The following is a 15,679-nucleotide window of genomic DNA, read 5'->3' on the forward strand; positions in this document are numbered from 1 at the left end:
CTTTAATAATAAAAGTGCAATCTTGCCCACAAAAGGAGTTGATTCTGACAAGTGTGGCAGAAAGACAAAGTACTACAAAATAGGAGACATAGTGTTTGTACATGATGCAGAAGAGGGATAAATGTATTCTATTATTCAGGGAATGTCAAGCAGCAAAAAATACAACGAAGAACAAAGACCAGGAACCCAATGAATAGAATGTATTTCTCTCCGACGGCTCGGCATGCACTGCCTTCTTGGAGTACACCAAAAAGGCAGTGTATGCCGAAACATCAGAGAGGAATACATTTTATTCATTGGGTTTCTGGTCTTTGTTCTTCGTTGTATTTACTACTGTTGCTTAGTTGCTGTTTTTGCTAATGTCAAGAAGCAGGTATGAAAGTCAAACTGCTATACCCAGATATCTTCAAAATATTTTTCCCTGGAGGGACAAAAACTTTTTGAAGTACATGCTAAGGAAGAAATACTACATTTGTCCAACAAAAAGTGAACTGTAAAACAGGAGGATTGTATTTTTTGTTCTGGTAATAAAGACCACAGAGAGGCTGTGCCAGTGAACATTTCCCCAGTGTTTAAATGGAAAATGCTTGAGAGAGGGGAAAAAAGCACATGAGTTTACTATAATAACTGAGTGTACTGGAGATGAAGCAGAGGGAGGGTTTGGGAGATGGAGATGAACAGGAATAGAACAAGAAAATCTGGAAATAGTGGACTTTCCTAGGCTTTGTTAAACTTTTTGGGGGCACTAAAGCATATGTCCTATTTCATGTCATTAATGTTTGGAGCCTAAAATCAGTAAACTGGAAATTGCCAAATGTGAGATTACAAAGCAATAATTGTGTTTGTGAAACAGGACAGAACAAGAAAATCTAGAAATATTGGACTGTTTTGGGCTTTGTTAAACTTGTAGGGGACTCTAAAGCATATGGCATACTTCATGTCATTAATGTTCAGGAAATAATTAGGAGAGGGGAAGAAGAGGGAGAAAAGTAAAACAATTTTTTTTTTGGTGCACGATTTTCTTTGCATGTTATAAAGTAAAGGTTTTTCAGTTTTTAAGTGTAATGAATACTAATGTTAATGGGTGTTCCTGTTTTTTTTTTCTTTCTCTCTTCTGTCTTGCTCCTTGTCTAGATTTAAGAAATGTAGACACTGCAATGTAAAAAAATCTGGTTAAAAGAGCATGACAGAAAATTAGTATGCTTTTTCTTATTCTTGCATAGGAGAATGACTGGGTTAAGGCCATTAGCTTTATATAGTAACAAGTTTTAACAGAAAAGAAGTAAATGAAAAAGAATATTGAAGATTATAAGGCTTTTCTAGTAAACAGTTTTGTATCTGGTTCTCGTGTCTTTAGCAGACAATCTGATATAGAGAAATGGCTTGGGATAGAATGGTTTCTGAAAGCATTCAAATGTTTTCCCACCTGAGAGAGCTGTAAATGTAAGGCAAACCAGACAGCACTTAGTAGAATCACAGGCTTTAAACTATGCGTCTTAGCATGGATAATCTTTTTCTTTGTTTAGCGTGACTCTGCGTGTGTGGCTGTTAGTTTGGAACATTTGTTCCTATTATTTATTTGGGTCTATATCATAAACACAAAAACGCATGTGTGCGACTACATATACATCCCCACATAAAATGTGAATGCTGTAAACAGCGAATGGCCACGACCTCGAATTTTGTCGTAGTGAAAAATTTCATGCAGCCGTTCACAAAAAAAAGTTAGAAACCTGAATCAGGTGGGGGGGCTCTGCCCCCCACACCTCCCCTAACTAAATATACAGACTCCGAGATCGCACTGCAGTGAAGGAAAGGGCAACACTGTGTAGTTGGCCAACTACCTCCTTGCCTTGTGACATATTCATCGAATCGCTTAAATGCTGTTCGATGAATGTGTCACTCATTATGCATTCGCTTTTCAGCTGTTTTGCGCTTATGATATAGACCCATTTATTTTTATTTACTTATTTATTTCAGTTTGATAACCAGGGAAGTGCACTGGGCCAAGAACAGCCAGTTTTCAGTGGAAGCCCAGGGAGAAAAGCTCCATTAACAAAAACTTTTTAACAGTCATATACACATTAAGGAATACTAACATTTTCAGAGGGCTGACAATACAGCATATAACACTGGAATTGATAAAGCCATGCAAAGAAAGATCAATAACAACATTGTTTTCAGAAGGTTGAGAATTAGGAGGGTAACTCTTCAATATTTAAAGCTGTACATAGTTTTGTGTGTTAAGTTATCAGTTTTTTGGGGGCTATTGGGGTGTGTGTATTTTTTGATGGTTTTCAGTAAAACAAAATGTTCTGCAAGCTGTGAGAAAGGCTCAAATGAAGAAGACAAGAAACAGTTGTATAAAAGTTTAATCTACCAAAAATATGATTCTTTCTGTAATGTCTTCAAATGTTAATGGTCTCACAGATGAATGCAGAAAAAAGAGTGGTGAACTATATTAAAAAATGTAGAGTGCAAATAGTTCTACGGGAGACACACTTGGAAAGAACTCAGCATGTGCATTTGTTAAAGGTTTTCATGATGGTTGTTCGGCTAAATACCTGTGGCAAAGGAAGACAGGAGTACTTATGCTTTCAAGAGGATCTCCAATAGTAATAGGAGAGGATAAAAAGACAGTGGTAGATTTGTAGTACTAAGGGGTGTGTTTACATAGGTATTTTTATACCCCAAGCCGACTCTAAAGAATTTTTCCTCAGGTAGACAGCAAATGTTGGCGGTGTTATGGAGAATAAAGAGGTAAGTGGGAACATATTTTGTGGGAGTGTAATGAGTTGGCAGACTAAAAATTCCCTGCTAACTGCGCTGTCGGTGGTGCTGTGTGAGCAAATTGGAGTAACTAGGGAAATGATTTTTGAGCTATGATACAGAATCATAATTGCTTTGCCGAGTCTAATTATGATGGCTGCCAAAAAAGCAATTACTAGAAAATGGAAATCGGTCTAAAACAACTTTACTAGAAGTAGCGAAGATAGTAACAGAGATAAAACAACTGTAATGGTTATCTTTAGAAAATGGTAGGAACCAATTCATCATCATCTTCTTTCGGCTGTTCCCATTAGGGGTCACCACAGAGGATCATCTGTTTCCATTTCTTCCTGTCCTCTGCATCTTGCTGTGTCAGACCAACCACCTGCATGTCCTCTCTCACCACATCCATAAACCTTATCTTAGGCCTTCCTCTTATCCTGTTACCTGGTAGCTTCATCCTTAGCATCTTTTTCCCAATATACTCAGCATCCCTCCTCAGCACACGTCCAAACCAACGTAATCTTGCCTCTCTGGCTTTGTCTCCAAGCCTTCCAACCTGGGCTGACCCTCTAATATAACTTGTTCCTAATCCTGTCCACCCTTGTCACACCAAGTGCAAATCTTTAACTCTGCCACATCCAGCTCTAATTCCTGCCTTTTTGTCAGTGCCACTGTCATTTTGTCAATGCCACTGTCTCAAACCCATATAACATAGCTGGTCTCACTGCCCTCTTGTAGACCTTCCCTTTCACTCTTACTGGTACTCGTCTGTCACAAATCACTCCTGACACTCTTCTCCACCCAATCCATCCTGCCTGTACTCTCTTCTTCACCTCTCTTCCACACTCACCATTACTCTGAGCTATTGATCCCAAGTATTTAAACTCATCCACCTTTGCCACCTCTACTCGTTGCATCCTCACCATTTCTCTATCCTCCCTCTCATTCACATGCATTCTGTCTTAGTTCTGCTGACCTTCATTCCTCTTCTCTCTAGAGCATATCTCCATTTCTACAGGGTCTCCTCCACCTGTTCCCTACTCTCACTACACATCGCAATGTCATCTGCAAACATCATAGTCCACGGGGACTCCTGTCTGATCTCGTCCGTCAACCTATTCACCATTGCAAATAAGAAAGGGCTCAGAGCTGATGCTTGATGTAATCCCACCTCCACTACACAGGAAAAAATGGGAAATGTGGGATCTATACATGCAGAGGAAGAATGAGTTTTAAAAGAAGACAAGATTTGAATGAGCTATGTAATGGTTGACTGACAATGACAGGATACATTAAATGTGATTTATAATGTGTGCAGCTACGGTTGTGTCAGCATTGTTTGTAATGTATAATGTTTGCAACTGAGATTGTGTCACTATGGTTTATTTTCATTTTTATAAATATAAGATTGCCTATGTCGTACATGATAATTTAATGAAGATGTTTCTTATTTAAAAAAAAAAAGAATAAATAAAATGTAATATTTAGAGAAATTTTATCTAGTTTATAGAAAAAGTAAAGGTACATTAGTATAATACAAACAGGAATTGCAGTATAAAGTGAGACGAAAAGCAGGCTTATGGTATATTTAGAGAGAAAACCAGGGAAGAGAAATTGATATCAGGATGTGAGTGAAGGGAGACTAAAGAGGTGTAATGTATGAATAGGTACTGGTTTGCATTTAGGGATATAGTTTATCCTGATGAGCAATAACAGAACCGGATTTTGGCTAGGAAGTATCTCATGGTTTAGAAGGATAGGAAGGGGAGGGGATTTATTTGCATTTGTTTACCAGGAAAGTCAGACTGAGCCAGAAGCCCATTTTCAGTGGAGGCCTGGGGAGAAAATATCCACAGAAATGTATGCGATATACAATAATTAGATAGTACAATATTATACATACAGTGAGGTGCAGAATACACATCATCTAGTTAGGCTATACATAGTAGTATTCAGTACAGTTTTCTGGTAGATACAGGTTCAAAAAGAAAAACACAAGCATTTCAGTGAAAATCACTGAGAAAAAGTGTGTACATATTAGTTAGGAAGAAATGAGATTTCCTTTATATATATATATATATATATATATATATATATATATATATATATATATATGTATATGTGTATATATATATATATATATATATATATATATGTATATATATGTGTGTGTGTGTGTGTGTATATATATATATATATATATATATATATATATATATATATATATATATACACATACACACACAATTTTTTTTTTTTTGGAGTAGTGATAAACACCGAGGAGTGGGAGAAAATAAGGTAAGGAGTGGGACAGTATGTTGAGAGAGTTATAGATATGTTGTCAGACAGGTTTCTTACAGGAGCAATGCCAGTTCTTGGATAAATGTTCAAATAGTAACAGTTTTGAAACTGGTAGATTCAGGTGCGTTTTGGATGGTGTGGGGTAGAGAGTTCCATAATCTGTCTATTTGATTTGAGAATAGGGCTTTTACTGTGAGAAAGCTTGTCTGCCTGAGTTTTTGGCCATTGGATTGTAATGACAAGAGTGCGGACATAGTTTTGTAGAATGGTATTTAGTGCTGGAGAAGCAGATGGATGCTGCATAATTCCATAGGTGGTGAGAAGCTGTGTATATGTTGGTTGATGGGGTCGTTCTAACCAATTTAGGCTTTTTAGTACTGTGCAGTGGTGGGTTCTGAAAGGAGTATTTGCTGCAAATTTAGCAACTTTTGTTAAAGCATTGTTCAAGTTTTGATTTTTGTGATGCCTGAAGGTTAGTAAGGTTGGGAGCATCATAAAGAAGTGTGGGGAATAGATAAATTGTGGCCAAGTGTTGTTTGTTGTGTTGGTGAGAATTTTTGTGTCTCGAAAGCAATCCATAGTTTTTGATGAGTTTTTCTTATGCAATTTTGTATATACAGGTGGAATTTAACATGAGCATCCCGATTAATTTGCTATGGGAAGTGACTTCAATGGTTGTATTATCAAGAAAGAATACTATAAATTTTGTTTTCTCATGAGAGAGGGATCTGGGGAAAAAATAGTAGTAGTTTTTTTTTGGGGGGGGTTCAGGATGAGTTGGGAGTTGCAAAGCCATATTTTAGTGGCTGTTAAAGCTTCCTGAGTAATTTATTGTGGTGTGCCATGTTGCCAAGATATGCAAATGTCTGTGGAGTCATCTATGTAATGTAATAGGGAGGCCTGATATGTGGAGTGTGTTGGTGAGAATGTTCTAGAGGAGGAGACCTAGGAGAGAGCCTTGTGGTTCACCAGTGGTGACCGGGAGGAATGGAGAGAGAGGTGGAGTGCCATTTTACTCACTGATACCTATTGGATAGGTAGCTTTTGCACCATAGAAGGGTGGGCTGAGAAGAGAACTAGTGAGGACATTTGAAGTAAAAGTTTGCTGTGACAACTGGATCAAAGGTTCTAGACACAAGTCTAGAAATAAGGAGATGAGTAGTTTGCTGTTATCTTTAGCTTTATTGACAGTATTTATACAGGTTAGAAGTGGAGTGTTAGTACTATGGGAAAGATGGAATCCATGTGTGGGGCACATGAGTTCTTCCTGCAGGAGATAGTGTAGCAATGTTTTTTGAATACATTTTTCAAGTATTTTGAAGAGGGGGCTAAGATTGCTATAGGTCTTAAGTTAGTAACGTCCATTTAATTTCCTCCTTTGTGCAGAGGGATAAAGTGACTTTTTCTAGTGAGAGGAAATCTGGGGTTCCTGGACTGACCTTTTTATAAGGATTGAGACAGGTAGGCAATGCTATTGGCTGCTATTTTAAAGTACTTTCTTGGAAGGTTATCAGCTGACCTAGAGCACGGTTTGAGAGTTTGCGTAAGATACTTTCATTTACGATGTGGGTTCAGGTTTGACGGTGAAATTGGATGTGGTGATACATGGTTGTTGGACAGGGCTGGGCTTAGATGTTTGGGAGTCCTTTGTTAGAGATGCTATACTATCTATGAATTAAGAATTGAATTGTGTTGTGATTTCAAATGGTGAGTTACTGAGAGAGGAGTTGGGGCTGAATTTTTGTCCGGGATGCAAGATCTGTTTAATGGCTGCCCAGAATTTCTTGGAGTTGTTAACTATTGTTCTTAAAGTTGTTGTAGTATAGTTTTCTGTCACTTTTATTTTTTAGTACAATTGTAAAACATTCTGAAGTTTTTAAGATATTGTGATGTTTTTTATTTGTCATTCTTTCCATAGTTTTCTTTAATTTGCATTACATACTACATTTTTTGGACAGCCAAATTGCAGTATTTCTTTAGTTTTTTTCCTTTTAGAAGGTACAAGTCTGTTTAGGATATTCAGGAAAGTTGTATTGAGTTAATTTACAGCATCATCTAAGGGGAGAATTTTTAGGAAGCTCCATTTAATATGCAATAGGTTAGTAATGAGCATTTCTGGGTTAAACTTGGAAAGGTTGCATGTTGTTTTTTATGAACATGTTGCTTAGGTGGATGTGTGAGATGTCTTATTTGTTTTTTTTTTTTTAATTTCTCAAGTCCTTTGAGTTTCTAATACCATGACGGTAATGGACCCCATTCCTAAGTCCAATACCATGACTGTAATGGACCCCATTCCTAAGTCCATGTATGATTCAGGTTCTTTGATGTTAGTCAGAAGGGCTCGTCGCAGCACCTGCTATGTGCCCAGTAATGACTCTTCCTGCAATTCATATGGAGTTGCATGTATCAGTAAGATATCGAAGTATGCTTGTAAATTCTTTCTTACAATACCTATTGCTATTGCTCCTACTACTGTTGGAACTGTCTTCTTCCACATTGCCATCATTTCTGCCTGCCAATCCTGGTATTTTATGACTTTTTGTCTCTCTCTCTCTACGTAATACACTGTAGTCACTAGGTGTAGCATTTTCAGTGATCAGCACTAATTTTGTCTTTTCATGGACTACTATTTTTCTAACATCTATTGTTTGAACTGTTGGTAATGGGTGATCCCATGTGATATAAACTTAATTTTCTATGATACTTTTTGGCTTATGTTTCCAATGTTTTTCAGCCACTTCAGTATTATAATGTTTACACAATCCAACAATCTTACCACATTATTCTGCCTTTTAGTATACAGTCTTCTGCCATTAGTGTATCACATCCAGCAACAAGATGTGCGACTATTTCCAATTCTGTTTTACAAGACCCACATTTGTCTTTCTCCCACATGTTCAATGGACTTTATAAATCAATGTGTACATAGTTCACTGTCTTGGACTGCAAGTATTATCCTGTCGTCTTTTGGTTTAAATTCACCTCTCCTTAACCATTCCTGCATTTGATCCTAATCACTGTGAGGTTGTTCCAAGAGTTTTCTATACTTGGAACTATATTTATGCATTTTCCAAATTTCTTGCCTTCTCATCTGATCCTTCACCTTATTTTCTTTCCTTTGTTTTTTGGCACATTCAGTTGCTGCCTGATTTTTATCTGCTTCTAGTTTGATTTCCATTCTTGCTTGACACTAATACGATTCTGCTAAAGTAAGCAGGGAAGTCACCTTAGACATATTCTCCTCATGTTTCAAAACTTCCACTACATTTGGGTCTTGTGAGGTCAGCAGATACGTATGCAGTCCCAGGATTGCAGATCTGTACATGTAATCAGTTTTGAGGAGGCCCATGGCAAATATGTAGTCTTGGTGTACACTGATTTTTTATAAATCATTTGATGAGCATGAATTTTCCTGTCCAACCAGTCCAACACCTTTTGGGGGCAAGCAGTCACTCCAAAACTGTAAGTTAGGACAGGAAGAACAAATTGGTTTATAGCTTGGACTTTGTTCCTATATGTCAGTGCTGTTTTTTAGTATTAATTTTAGTCTTCTAAAATATTCCTAAGTTTTATTCACATTTGTTCATTTTTTTTATTGTTGATCCTTCATCAGTTCCCAAATATTTATACAATACCTCTTGCTCAAGTTCTTTTATATCACATTCCTTTCCCAAACTGATATTTTCTTAGTACTGCAGCTTTTCTGCTTTAAAGGTTGCTTTTGCACATTTTTCAAGACCAAATGACATTCTTGTATCCAAAAAAAAAAGGTTTGACCACTTGCCGTTGTTCTTTGAGTTCTTCATTTGATGAACTATACAGTTTTAAATCATCTACAAAAAGAAGATGGGAGGTCTTTACACTTGTTTTCTGTGAGCCAGGTGTTAGCCATGACCTAATCTGTTAAGTAGACATCTTAATGGGTTAACGGCAAGAAAAAAAGAGCATTGGTGACAGAGTCACTCTAAAACGAAGAGTACAAAGGTCACACAGATCACCAACTGGTTAAAAAACACAAAAAGAAAAATCTAGCAAAGCTAGAATTCTTTGTGATATCTTAAACCTCTTACATCAGAGGCCTCATGGGATATATGCAAATCACCCTTTAAGGATATCGGGTGTTTCAGCTAAATTGCAATTCTGAATGTCCATGACTTTTTCTTTCATTTTTAAATCTAGTTATGGACAGTTTCAAGCCATTAAAGCCAAACCCCTCTAGCTGTGGACATGCATGTTTCCGTCTTCTTAAGACATCATCAGCACAGCATAAGAGGAATGTTAGATCTTGGAAACACAGGGTTGTCGTACCCAGCTAATATCCTTAAAAGGTGATTTGCATATATCCCATGAGGGCTCTGATGCAAGAGGTTTAAGGGTATCACACAGAATTCTAGCTTTGCTAGATTTTTCTTTCTTTTTTTTTTTTGGCAGAGTCGCTCTGGAATATCCCCCTTTGAATTTTTATCTGTAGAATAATAATTTGTCCTTTATCGTGGCTTAACTGCAAAGTGGTTTGCCACTGTTTTATGGTTGCTGTAATGTAATCAGTCAGTGTAGGGTGCATCTTGTACATTTTTTAAACAGTCTGTTATTCGTGAATGTGGGATACTGCCAAATTTTTTTGTAGTCTACCCATGCCTTACTTAGATTCTTCCCCTTTATACAGATGTTCATCGTGCATACAGCTGCAGTCATAACAGATGGGTTCTCCTGCCGTCAGGCGGGTCCTCGGTCGGCCGAATTCCAAAGTCTAGGTCCGGCGTCGGTTGTCGTCGCTTCTTCCCTGACGTCAGTGCGCCAGGGGTATAAAAGAACCAGCCGACGCCATTTTCTTCAGTCTTTCTTGCCGCGCAGTGCCCGAAGCAGAAGCAGTTCGCAAGTGCCGGTCGGCCAGCTCCTGAAATTACGAAAATTTTGCAACCGAAGTCTTCTTGAAAGCCAAGTACCCCGTTGGGGAAACTTTTCTTGCCTCAGACCGATGTCAGACAAAGTTAATAATTGTATTTCTTGTGGGAAGCAAATACCACATAAGGATTTTCGTTCCCTCTGCATTCCTTGCTTAGGCCCAGACCACGACGTCTCGGTCTGTCGTTTTTGTGCTACATTCAATAAACGCACCATTAAGCGTCGGGCGGAGTTCGCCCAGCACTATTTTGGCAAAAACCTTTAACTATATTATGTCATCGGATACTCCAACTCCAGTTTTGTCTAAAAAACGCAAAGATAAGGACCGACACACGAGGTCCGCGGCCTCTACCGACACCTCGCCAAAGTCGACTACAGGTGGTCCGGTTCTCAGCGAGGCGCCTACACAGCCCCTGCCTACCGACGACACTTCATTGGCTGCATCTTCTGTGCCCGAGGTCGCAGGATCCTCGGCCCACACCCTGACTACAGATACCGAAGCCACTCTTGGTGGTGAATCTCAAAATGTAGACAGGTCTGCCTCCTCTCAAGATGCAGACCTTCCTCTTCTTTTTCTATCAAGGTTTCACTAAGTCTAAAGCAGCCATGCATTCTAAGAGACAAGCTCCACAGGGCCCTTCTCCAGGCTCCATGCCTAAAAAACAGATGCTTAAAATGGCTGAGGATTTGATTACTCTTATTAGGGGTTCTCAATCCCCCCCCCGGACAAAAGGCCCAGAGTGGAGGAAGAATCCCTCTCCTCTGACCAGGCCTCCATTATTTCAGAGCACTCTGATGAACAGGAACATTCTTACTCCCCTTTTGAGGATTCTGATGCTGAGGAATCCATTCCCTCTGCCCCCCCCCCCCCAGAGGATTACTCATTTGGGGTAACCTTGCATACCTTAAGGGAACACTTCCACTGGGAAGGCCAAGAGTCTCAGATTCCAAAAAAAGGCTTAGGGATTTTCTCTTGCTACCCCAGCACAGGCCTCTGGCTATACCTCCTGTCTTAGACATACTAGATGATGTGTACTCGGAGGCCTGCCTTAACCCGGATTCTTTACCTCCAGCCCCAGTCAAGCCTGACAGGTACTACCGGGTTCCTGACTCACACCAATTTTTATACAAAAGCCATGCGGCTGACCCAGAAACTATCTCACAGGGCCCCAAGGGAATTAAGGCCTCCACTGCTAAAAACCCATTACCTTCCGAGAGAGATTCCAGATCCTTAGAAAGGTGGGGAAAAAGGTATACACCTCGCCACCTTAACCATGAGGGCATTAAACTGTCAGTTCCATATGCTAAAGTACCAACAGTTTCTGTTATCACAGTTGAGAAGTAAAATGTCACAACCTGAACAACCAGACTTGAAGGAGTTGCAGGATTTGATGCATAGTGCAGAACAAGTGGGTAAACATACCTTGCAATGTGGTTTTGATGCTCTAGAGGCCTCATGTAGAGCTGCTGTTACAGGATCAGTCATGCGTAGACATGCCTGGCTCAAGGAGCAAACCTTACCAGATCATGTCAAAGCTAAATTACTAGATGCCCCTCTACAAAAGGATGTATTATTTGGTGTTAAAGCTGAGGAGGTATTAAAGAAAATGGAGGAAAAGGCTAAATCAATGCAAACAGTGAAAGATTTTCTACAGGTACAACCTCCATGTTTCAGTAGAAATTGGCCTTCCAAAAATTGGTCCTTTCCAGCCACGGACAGACCCCAAAGAGGTAGATACAGGCGCCCGAGGGGCAGAGGGCAATCTCAAGGATCGTTTAGAGGCAGACAGTGGCAAGCTCCTACACAAAGAGGTGGTGAGGATAGTTCACAGCCATTCAGAAAGCAGGCCCAATGACTTTCCCCTTTGCATGCCAAGCAAGGCTCAAATGGCAGCACCCTTAGGAGGAAAACTGGCATTATTTTCAAAAAATTGGCATATTGTCACAAAAGACAAATGGATCCTGGACATTATAAACAGAGGATACAGATTCCATTTTCACACCCTTCCAAAATTGAGAGGCATGCAAACCTGCCACACAATCAAAGGGCAGAGGCACAAAGACAAATTTCAGATCTCATGGACATGAAAGCTATTCAAGAGGTACCTACTCACGAACAAGGTCACGGTTTTTATTCCAGACTATTCCTGGTGCCAAGGAAGGGAAAAGATTGGAGACCTATTTTGGACCTATCCATCCTAAACACATTTTTACTCGTACCAAAATTCAAGATGCTCACATTACAGCAGCTTCTTCCCATGCTAGGCAAGGAGTCTTGGCTGGTAACATTGGACCTCAAGGAGGCATACCTGCATGTCCCAATCAGACAAAATTGCAGAAGATGCCTCAAGATTTCTTGCAGGTTCAACCCATTATCAATTCTCTGCATTGCCCTTTGGCTTATCTACTGCGCCCAGAGTATTCACGAAATGCCTGGCATCAGTAATTGCCTACTGCAGACTTCAAGGGATACAAATATACCCATATTTGGACGACTGCCTGATCCAAGCGGACAGCAAGCACATACTTCTGAAACATCTGGCTTTTGTAATAATGTTGTTGAATTCTCTGGGATACACAGTCAACAAAAAGAAATCAAGGCTAATACCCTCTCAGAAAATAATTTTCCTGGGTGCCAACTTGGACACAAACACCCAGATGGCCTACCTCACGCCAGAGAAGCAGGGGCAACTAACTCAATACTTCAGAACACTAGTAAATTTCACCAGGCTGACTGCAAGGAAAATCCTGCAGGCTCTGGGATTCATGGCATCTTGCATACTACTAATCCCATGTGCAAAGCTGTATATGAGGAAACTTCAATGGTACCTGAAAAACCTATGGTCTCAACACAGCCACAGTTTGGAAAAAATAATACCACTAATTCCATGTCTTCAAAAGGAATTTCTGTGGTGGGCTCAAGCATGCCAAACAAACACAGGTCTCCCATTCTACAAGCCTCAAGCAAATCAAGTCATCACAACAGATGCCTCGGACTACGCCTGGGGGGTGCACATGACAGATCGGTGCATTCAGGGCAAGTGGTCCCAAGAAGAAAAGCACCTTCACATCAATCAAAAGGAAATGCTAGCAGTAATAAATGCTATTATAGCTTTTAAAGACCTTCTGCATCCAGGTCAACTATTGATAAGGACAGACAACACCACAGTAATGTGGTACATAAACAAACAGGGAGGAACCCATTCATACCCCCTATGCAGGCTGGCCATGTCACTTTGGAACATGGCTCTGGAATTACAAATCGAACTTCAAGCACAGTACTTGCCAGGCAAGGAAAACACGCTGGCAGACAACCTAAGCAGAAATATGACTAATCCACACGAATGGAAGTTGCATCCTCAAGTTTTTACAGAGATAATTCAAGCATGGGGAAGGCCAGACATAGATCTCTTTGCCTCCCACAAAAATCACCAATTGACAAAATTCTGCTCAAGGACTTTTCATCCACAGGCCTGGAGAGTGGACGCTCTCTCTTTCAGTTGGACAACAATGACAGTGTATGCCTTTCCGCCTCTTCCTCTGCTGCCCAAAGTTCTATGAAAAACCAGAGCAGACAGACCAAAGATGATTCTCATTGCTCCAGACTGGCCAAGACAGCACTGGTACCCACTCCTGAGGAGCCTGACGCATTCCCCTCCATGGACCCTACCTCTAATGCCTCTTCTTCTGACTCAGCACAGCTTCATAACTCTTCACAGTCAGCTGAAAACACTCAATCTGGCCACATGGAAGATTCCTTAACATCACAACAGACCCTACTCTCCAAGGAGGTGCAGGATGTCATTTTGGAGGCCAGAAGGCCGTCTACTAGAAAAGCTTACTCCGCAAAACGGAAACGGTTTTGTGCCTGGAATGAGAAAAAGGGCCAGAATCCTGGAAAAATGAATTTACCTCAAATATTACAGTATCTAGCTGAGCTGCTAAGCAGTGGACTTTCATTCTCCTCCATCAAAATCCATGCCTCAGCCATTTCTGCAGAATACAACACTGATCCACCTTTATTCTCTCACCCCCTCTTAAGACAGTTCCTCAGAGGGGCTAAGAATATAAACCCCCAAGGAAACAACCAATACCTGCTTGGGATCTCAATTTCATTCTAGAAAAGCTGACCTTGCCTCCTTTTGAGCCAGCTGCCTCAACAGATTTGCAATATTTGTCCTGGAAAACAGCTTTCCTTCTGGCTATCACCTCAGCTCGTAGGGTATCGGAACTACAAGCCCTCATGGCTGTGCAGCCTTTTATCATCTTCCATCAGGACAGAGTTTCCTTATGAACCAACCCGTCCTTTATGCCAAAAGTGGTATCCAGGGTAGCTTTGAATCAGGCTATATACTTACCTACCTTCTACCCTAATCCTCAAAACAAAGGGGAGAGACTACTACATTCCTTGGACATCCACAGACAGCTACATTATTTAGACAGAACAAAGCCTTTCAGAAAATCAGAACAGCTCTTTGTGTCCTATGCTATAGGAGCTCAAGGGAAGCCAATTTCCAAACAGACAATCTCAAAATGGATAGCCCACTGCATACGCTTTTTTTACTCGTTCCATGGTAAAGCTGTACCTGCAGGCATCAGATCTCACTCCACAAGGGCCACAGCTACCTCTGCAGCATTCCTCAGAGGAGTTCCTACCAAAGATATTTTGGAAGCAGCCACTTGGAGTTCTGTGCATACCTTCTCCAAGCACTACCACCTACCATTATACTCCAAAACTAGAGCAGGCTTTGCAACTGCAGTCTTGCAGGGCATTCTGGCTCCTCCTAGTTCCACCTAGTGCCTACCACCCCTTTCTTAGCTTTGGGATTCTACCCATCTGTTATGACTGCAGCTGTATGCATGATGAACATAGTACAGTTTTGTACCTACCATAAATGTAGATGTTCGAGTGCTAATACAGCTGCAGTCCAGGTTTCCCTCCCTCCTTCCCCTCTTGGGACAGGCCTGTTGGCTAACACCTCATACAACCTGATTGGGGTATTCTTTTATGGTGTATTTGCTTGCAACTACTGTATTTTGATTATATTGCATTGCTTTATTACACAAATTTATGTATTGCCTTCCTTCTGGGGGCACCTGACAACTGGGGCAAGAAAAACTGAAGAAAATGGCGTCGGCTGGTTCTTTTATACCCCTGGCGCACTGACGTCAGGGAAGAAGCGACGACAACAGACGCCGGACCTAGACTTTGGAATTCGGCCAACCGAGGACCCGCCTGACGGCAGGAGAACCCATCTGTTATGACTGCAGCTGTATTAGCACTCGAACATCTACATTTATGGTAGGTACAAAACTGTACTTTCTCCTTATGACTTTATTTAATGACAAGTGATCCTTTGTTCCATATGATCTTATTACCATTTTGTTCTGTTGCCATGATTGAGTTTTTTGTGTTTATAAACTCTGCATCATTTCCAGTATTTAGTTTATACATCATCGCAAGGCAAGTTATTGGTTTATAGTTTTAAGGATAGTTTGCAGTTTCGCTCTTAGTAAGTAGTATTGTTTTTCTGTTGTTAACCAGGCTAGTGGCTGTATGGGGTGCACATATATATAGTTCTTACTCGTGGCTAGATTTTCATGTAAAGATGTTAATAATTTTAGCCAGAAGTTTGGCACTGCATCTGGGCCTGGGGTTTTCCAATTAGGAACTTTTCTTGACTTAATTTCAGTCTGAGTG

At 40.4% G+C, this 15,679-nt stretch overlaps 1 protein-coding gene across 5 annotated transcripts in view; it reads left to right on the plus strand.

Moving 5' to 3' along the window:
• Nucleotides 1–15,679, plus strand: part of TSC2 (TSC complex subunit 2) — a 3,048,576-nt gene that overhangs the window by 1,117,037 nt on the left and 1,915,860 nt on the right. The window lies entirely within an intron of this gene.

Source organism: Protopterus annectens, chromosome 12.part0, assembly GCF_019279795.1.
Source record: "Protopterus annectens isolate FY-2018-M chromosome 12.part0, PAN1.0, whole genome shotgun sequence".
Classification (NCBI taxonomy): Eukaryota; Metazoa; Chordata; order Ceratodontiformes; family Protopteridae; genus Protopterus; species Protopterus annectens.